The sequence below is a fragment of the Propithecus coquereli genome, unplaced genomic scaffold, assembly GCF_000956105.1.
Source record: "Propithecus coquereli isolate 6110/MARCELLA unplaced genomic scaffold, Pcoq_1.0 Scaffold40, whole genome shotgun sequence".
NCBI classification, from domain to species: Eukaryota; Metazoa; Chordata; class Mammalia; order Primates; family Indriidae; genus Propithecus; species Propithecus coquereli.
Genome location: NW_012149730.1, coordinates 5,142,106 through 5,150,614, shown reverse-complemented (window position 1 = coordinate 5,150,614; position 8,509 = coordinate 5,142,106).

The window sequence follows — 8,509 nt, the reverse complement described above, 5'->3', positions numbered from 1 at the left end:
CCACCTTCATCGCAGCAGTTGCGTAAACCAGGGGTTCATGAGTGTTTCGGTATCAGGACCTCTTTACACTCCTAAAAATGATTGAGGACGCAGAGAGCTTTTGTTCGGGTGGGTTACATCTGCTGATATTAGTAATTAAAACCAACGAACTTTAACTGTACTTATTAACTTGTTGAAAATTAATGACAAACCCGTTTTACATAAATAAAATATTTTTATGAAAAATAATTACTTCCCAAAGCATAAATGATTTAGTGAGAAATGTGGCATTGTTTTACATTTTTCAAATCTCTAATGTCTGGCTTAACAGAAGGCAGCTAGATTCTATATATGCTTTTTCATTCAAATTATCAAATTAGGATATTTTATTTGAAGAAAATCCATCTTCATACGGTTATGAAGTTCTGGAGCTTTTGGAAAACTCCACAGTATACTTATGAGGTGATAAAAGTGCAAAAGGCAAGTGACCTTAACCTTAGAGTTATTCTGAAAATAGTTTTAACCTTGCACATCACCTGCACAGGTCTCAGGGACCCTCGGTGGGCTTCTGCTCCCACACTGGGCCACCACAGCTCCCCCATCCCATACAGAAGGCTTCTTGCTCTGCCCCATCAAATGGCTTTTAGGACTGAATTGTCTGTAAAGGAGCTATAACCGAGAAGTATAGAAATCTTGAACTTGTATGTACTGAGGTTAATTGTGGTATTGATGAGTTGATTTTAAAACCGTTTCATGTGTATTGTATGACAGAGTGTATATGTATAAATATTGATATTGGGAATGAGGGACCTCATTGTAGGAAAAAGGAAAAACAAATATGGAATAGGGAAAGTGAGAAAGAATCTTGCGTTAATGAATTTGAACTGGAGATATTAATATGAAGTAGTAAACATGAATTTATGATCTGTTAAAAATGTATTTCTTAATTTTGACCACTAGAAAAGCACAGAAGCAATGGTACCACAGTGGAAATGGCATAGTTGGTGCCCAGGTCTTGCTTTCTTAATTCCTTCTTTGGAGAAATGCCTGATTAGAGTCCTGGGAAAGGAAGGGACAGGTGGGCCCGGAACACTGTGTGCTGCCAACAATCAAAGATGTGCTCGGTGATGAGTGGAACCACCCCAGGACACGGGAGCTGCCTAGTGGGGCTCCCATTGGACTTAAACTATTTTGTTTTATTATTACTTAGATATTTTGTGTTTATACATATTTATCAACTTCCTGTATCTGTAGCTCTTACACAACTAAAAAATTAAAGCTAATTTACAAATAAGCAATTAATACAAAATCAAATACAATTCAAATGAACTTTTAATATACACAATTTGTTGTGACTAAACTACTTTTGTTAGTTGTAACATATTTACTTTGATTCTGTATTTGAACTTCAAGTCTAAAAATGCAGAGAATGCCTACTTGGGTAAGTATGCTGCACATATCATTAATAATTTCAAGGCTTTGTTTGCTGGTTTGCCATAATCAGACTTCATCCTTAACCAAAACTCTGCCAAGGAACAATCCTAGAATGCCATTCTCAATAAGCTATCATTTTAACTCCAGAGGTTCCATGTGTATTCATGATATGGTTATTATTGTGTTGTTACTGAATTCTAAATTAAAGTGGCATCTAATCTAATTACTGTAGGAAAAAATATCCAAAGTTTTTGATTCTTGCATATGTTGAAACATAGTAATAAATACTTATCCTGCTCTCAGACTGAGGTCAATATAAATACCGAAAGAGATTTTTGCCCCCCATTTAAAAATGACATGATTGAAACTCAGGTTTCCTTATTCCTTCTCTTCATCTTCAACCAGAAATTTTGAGCTATTGAAATCTTTTTTTTATATTAATAGTCAACTGGGTGTGATTTGCCCTTCACTTAGAATGAGTATATTTATATATAAATCTACATTTATGATAGTCTTTATTAAATTGTGACAAATAAGTATATTTTTCTACTATATCATGTTTTTATCTCAAATTGGCCTCAATGTTAACATCATAAACTGAAGTCTGTTTTTTTTTTTAATGAAAGACTGGTCTTTCAACTACAGGTTCTCTTGGCAAAGGGGAATTGTCTTTATAACTAGTAGAAATAAATCATACAAATACAGTACAGAACAATTAGCTTGACTTGAATGGTAGCAACCTAACAGCTGTTAGTCATGCTTATCAACACAAAGTTAAATTCTGTGACATGATAGCAATACTTGGGGAAGCAGAATTCAGTTTGGAGATGGTTTTCTAGATGACACAAAATATATTCACATATATTTTTTAAATTATAAAATGAAACGAGTTTAAAAACATCCCCAGAGCACTCATAGAAAGCCCCCACATCCTCCACTAGGTAGACACACACACACACACACAGAGAAATAAGACAATTTTGAAGATACTCAAGTGATGTGAATTTGCTACTATGTTTGGGAAAGGTGTTAATTAGGCCTGTTTTTCTGGCGGGCATAATCCAGTCCCCCCAGTTAGTTTTGTAGAAGCACCTTTGTTTATCAGCCTTGTGCTGAAATTTTTCTTTCCCTCTTAAAGCCTGTTTCCAATACTCACAGCACGCTAAACCTGTAGTTCACACAGCTGTAGACTTTCTGGCACGTCCATGTACATCTGCTACCACCAGTTAAATTGTTTGTTTCAAAATCTGTTTAATCCAGTTGTCTTTTATTATAATCTAATGTTTATTATAATTATATCATCTAATTAGGCACTCTATAAATCAATGCAATAAATGCTTGCATGAGAATTATTTCTATGAAAACTAAGGCAAATGGTTTGACATGCTGATAAAAATGTGGCACTGTGCTTTGCTGTCTAATGAGGTGTAAATGAGACAACTGAGATTGGAGGGAGGGATCACACTACTTGAGAAAGTGTTTGCACTCAACATACTTGACAAGGGACCCTGTGCTTGTTCCTGCTCTGAGACTAGTTGGAAATTTGAATATGATACTGTGAAAATTTGCCCTACATCTGAAGATTGGTAAACAAATGCATATTTACATATTTTAGTTAAAATGTTTAATGTACTAATCAATTTTTGATTGTCCACATTAACTAACTTTTACTTTAAACAGCCATCTGCTGGTCCTGAGAATAACATATAAGAGGGAATCAATCTACTATACCTTCAACCTGTCCCATTACCTCTTTAGTCCTAGCTGGAAAATAAGCAATGATACTAAGAGAGTCATTCAGTTTTCTCAGGTGAGCTTTTATAAAACAAGTCCTAGTGTTTGCTTTTCTGTTTTTTAAAGAAGATAACATTTAACCATTGTAGTTCTTGAGGAGGAAAAGGAAGAAATTATTAAACGATATAGCAGTTATCCAACAAATATGTTGTACATATGTCCTTGTTCTTTACTCACAGTAGATGTACAGTAAAGACTAGATTGGCTCCAAATGATTAGAGCTGAGCCATTTGTTTTAAAATTTGTAAATGTTTAGCAGTTTCATATCTTTTTGAGGCTGGGTTTTGAATATTTGTATTTCTGTCCCTTCCTATTTTCTGACTTGTGCCAGAGTGACCTATCTGAATGGAGCATCATCTGTTTACATGCTAATGGCCACAGAGAGATTGAAGCTGCTCCTGGATAAGGTCTTGGACTTGAAAGAAATGCTTCCGTGATGTGTAGGATTCCATAATCACACTTGTCTTCTCTATAGCGCCAGGCATTTTTAACACCTGTGCTGGTATTTAAAGAAGTACTGGCCCTTGACCTGCTTATTAATGAAAAGAAAGTTCTGCAGACTCATAGCTAAGACCTTTTAAGAATTTCCAAACAATACTGGATTTTATTTCTGAAAAAGAAATATGTTCATGACTCACCATGTGCAAATGCAAGGTACTTTCTGCTCATGTTGAAAGTTGGTGGAGTTTCTCCAACTCTTTAATTTACTTTTCATAGGCTATAATATCACAGTTTTGAGAATTTCCAATAACCCAAATTACAGCACAGCTGCACATTTCCGAAAGCAGCTGCCAGAGTGGGGTGGATCTTGTCATGCTCATTTGAAAGGATGTTTGTGGTGGACAAAATAAAGAGCTTAATCGAGGATAAAGCTTTTTATTCTGTCACTCTCTTCTCTGTATGCCATCTAATATTTTTTATTAGATGACTTATCTGATAACTACAAAGACTTGATTAATGTTAAAAATATTTTAGTACTTAGTTGAACAAATCCAATTTTTCTTTTCTTCTTTACCCTTCACTCCTTATAAGTGAATTGAAGCAGCTTGAAATATATCCCTTTGCAATCAACATAATTATTTTGTTGAATGCATTTTTTGTAAGTCATTATATTCACTTCTGAAAAGAGCTTGAGTTAGAATTTTTAAAGCCCCCTTTGTGTGATGTATTTTTTAAAAAAATACTTTATTTTTTTTAGAGCAGTTTTAGCTTGACAGTAAAATTGAGCAGAAAGTATAGAGCACAGAGATTTCCCTCTGCTCCCACACATGCACAGCCCTCCCACTATCAACATCCTGCATGAGGATGGCATGGTTGTTACAGCCAGTGAACCTGCACTGACATGTCATTATCACCTAAAGTTCATAGTTTACATTAGGGTTCACTCTTGGCGGCGTATATGCTGTAGGCTTCGAGAAAAGTATAATGACATCTATCTGCCATTGTAGTATCACAGAATGGTTTCACTACCTTAATATGCTCTGCCTATTCCTCCCTTTCTCCCTGCAACCACTGGCAGCCACTGATCTTTTTATTGTCTCCATAAGTTTGCCTTTTTTAGAAGGTCATGGAGTTGGAATCATACAGTATGTAGCCTTTTCATCTTGGCTTCTTTCACTTAATAATACGTATTTAAGGTTCAGCTGTGTCTTTTAGTGGCATGATAGCTCATTTCTTTTTAGTCCTGAGTAATATTCCATTGTCTGTACCACAGTTTGTTTCTTCATTTCGCTACTAAAGAACATCTTGGTTGCTTCAAGTTTTGGCAATTATGAATAAAGTCGCTATGAACATCAATATACAGATGTTTGTGTGGGCATAAGTTTTCAATTCATTTGGGTAAATACCAAAATGTGTGATTGCTGGATTATATGGTAAAAGTTGGTAGTTTATGAAAAAGTACCAACCTGTTTTCCAAAGTGGCTGTATCATTTTACATTCCCACCAGCAAAGAATGTAAATTCTTAGTATGATGTATTTTAAAATACATTTACTTTAAATTTTATAACAACCTTATAAAATGGGCACTGATAAAGTTAATATGCAAAAGCGATCAGACTCACTTACCCTGAGACTAAGAAACTAGTCTGAAGTCTATTCTTGGTTAGAAGTTTATACTATTTCTTATGTGCTATGTTGTCTCCCTGAAATACAAACCACAATGGAACAAATGAAACATTTATAAATCTATTACACTGAACCATTTATAAGACAATCTTTCAAAAATTTTTTAATTATTATGGGTATGTAATAATTATATATCTTTACATGGTCCATGGGATGTTTTGATGCAGGAATACAATATCAATTAATTAAATTAGGGTAATTGGGGTATCCATCACCTCAGGCATTTATCATTTCTTTATGTTAGGAACATGCCAATTCCACTCTGTTAGTTATTTTTAAGTATACCTTAACTTATTGTTGATTATAGTCACTTTGTTGTGCTATCAAATATTGTTCATTTTATCTAACTATATAACTATATTTTTATATCCCTTAACCATTCCCATTTTATCTGCCCCTTGCCACTACCCTTGCCAGCCTCTGGTAACCATCATTCTACTTTCTGTCTCCATGAGATCAATTTTTTTAATATTTAATGAGTGAGAACATGTGAGATTTGTCTTTCTGTGCTTGGTTTATTTTACTTAACAATGTTCTCCAGTTCCATCCATGTGGTTGCAAATGGCTCACCTGTTTTTGGGTTCTTCTGAAGGCGCTTGCTTGCATGGATAGTTGTTGAATTTTGTATCCCTGTGGAGGTACAATTGCTGGAGGTTTCTATTTGGCCATCGTGCTCTGACTCCTCCAGCAAATTATCTTGAAATATAATCAGAAATACCATGCACTGGCTCTCTATATGTTAAACCTGAGTCTTTGTTAAATGGTATGTTCAAAGTAACACAGCTAATAATATAGCCAGTTTTGTCCAAAGTCTCTCAACTTCAGATTTTAGGAGTGGTAAGACTGAATTTCATATGTTGCTTATGTCTTACTACATTATATTGACTTTTATTTCTAAGAAGTTTTATTTAATTTGCATTTTGTTTTCTGAAAAGTTTTGTTCTATTTGGTCATATAGTAGTATATTATTAAATTAACAGGCCAATTCAGACATGAGCAACTTGGAAAACTTGAATGTTTTAAAATGAGAACTCACGCAGAAAGGTTTTTAGCGTATGTGTCATAAAAATGAAGGAAATTTATTACAGTTGCCACAATAGATCATTCTATTTATCTGGAATTCCTCCAATGCAGCTAGTGCTTAAATACCAACCAAACTCTCATCTTCCCACTTCAATTTTCCTACTGCTCTCTGCTTCTCACGTTGAGGTTCAAGAAATATTTATGGAGCATCTACTTGTGCAAGGCTGCATGTGGGTGAAAATGTATGGCACAGGGTATATCTTACTCAGCCTTCATTGTAATGCTGCAGAAATGGACATTAAACATACAGAAAAATAATGTGACCTCCCTTCTGCTCCTTAACTGCTAATTATTCCCTGGATGTTTCTCTTCTTGTTACTGGACTTGGCTTCAATAGTTTCTTTAATTTCATGCTTCATATCCTCAACTAAATACAGTATCATTATTCTCCCATAAAATACATCCTACCATGATTGATCCCTTGGATTACTGAACCTCTAAAATATCCTACATTAACTTTTTTCTCAATCTCTGTTTCTCTTATCCTCCAAGCAAGCATACTTCCACCACATAGCATTTGATCAGCACATTAAGATTATGAATTGTGGAGAAAAACTTCAATAATGATGACGGTCAGCATCACTTAAACATGATTTCTAGGGAAAAACTGAAAAATAAAACTTGATTATTGTGACATATTAAAGAATCTTTAAATATAAAAGATTAATTGTCTATTGGAAGAATGAGCTAGAAGGGGAAGTTTAATACTCATACCCACTCTGTTCTCGAAGAACAAGGTATCCCAAGATAGGTGAGTTCCCCAGTAGATAGAGTACCAGTTAGGAGGCAAGCAGTGGTGCCTGAAGCTCAGGTCTTTTCTAACCTCAGCTCCTTCATTGATGTCCTTGGAAACAAGTTCTTCCTGCCCTGTGTCCCTCTCTCCTGCCAGTCAAAGTGTTGCTTGGCTGTTATGCTATGAAAGTCCAGGGACTTTAGGTTCTCAGCCTGGCCATGAGTACAGTTGAGATAAACCTGTAATGTGTCTCAACTTGCTCGGGTGGGGGTGGAGGAGACCTACATTTCTTGGAACAATGGTCTCCCTACAACTTACTTTTTACACTCTTACAAGAGAAAGAAATGTGGCTATTGTTTCACAATCTAAGTGGATGATTCTGAAAGCACAATTATATTTCTATGAGTTTTTTAAGTTAGAAAAATGGAAAAAATGATGTATATTTGTGCATGGGTGAATGACAGCATCTGTCTCCCAACCCTTTGCCTTATCCCAACTAAGGTTACGCTCGTTGTCACCCTGGCCTGTGATCTTACTGTCCCTTTTAAGTAGGCATCTTGTAAGGGGATTTATCGGTCTTGAATCTCCACAACCTCATACAAATGTTTGTAAACAACCTCCCACCCCTCAACACGGGTGTCTTCCCCTCTTGCCCATCCTCCTACCTTCCTCCAAGAATCAACTTCTTTCTACTACATATTCTATTAGTTATGTTATATCACGGCTGTTGATTTAGCTGTTCAGCGTAAATGGGCCTCAGAAGAATAGACCCTCTACCTCCCTATTCCTTTTATCTTCAGTGCTTGGCACAATGTCTTACCCAGAAACAAAGTAGTGGCCAAATGTTAGCACGGAGAATGTTTCCTGTGAGAGCAGAATCCTCACTATCTACAAATGTGTGTGTGTACTCTGAGGGTTTGCTCATATGTGTGCGCACACGCAGTTCTTATTAATGCTACTGCCTTCTGTGACCATAGGAAAAATGTTAAATTTCTTCCTAATTATTTGCAATACATAAAACATCACAGCTAATCAAAATCTGTACAATCACATCTTACAGGTTTGTTTGTTATGCTTGTTCTTTTGAGATATGAAAAAAAGTGTGTGTGCACTGCATTTATGGAGTCTTGAATTAGTAGAATTGAAGCACCAAGTTAATTCAGATTTAGTACCTATCTTTACACTTTAGAAATAGGAGGGCATCCCAATAGTATAGCAGAGTGTTCTAGGTTTAAGGGTGATGCAGGTGATCCTATAGTATGTGATTACTGAATTGAAGACATTATACTAGGTTCATATTGAACATTAAATTAAAACATCTCATGAAGCCCCTAGTTACCCAGACTATTCACTTCCAGG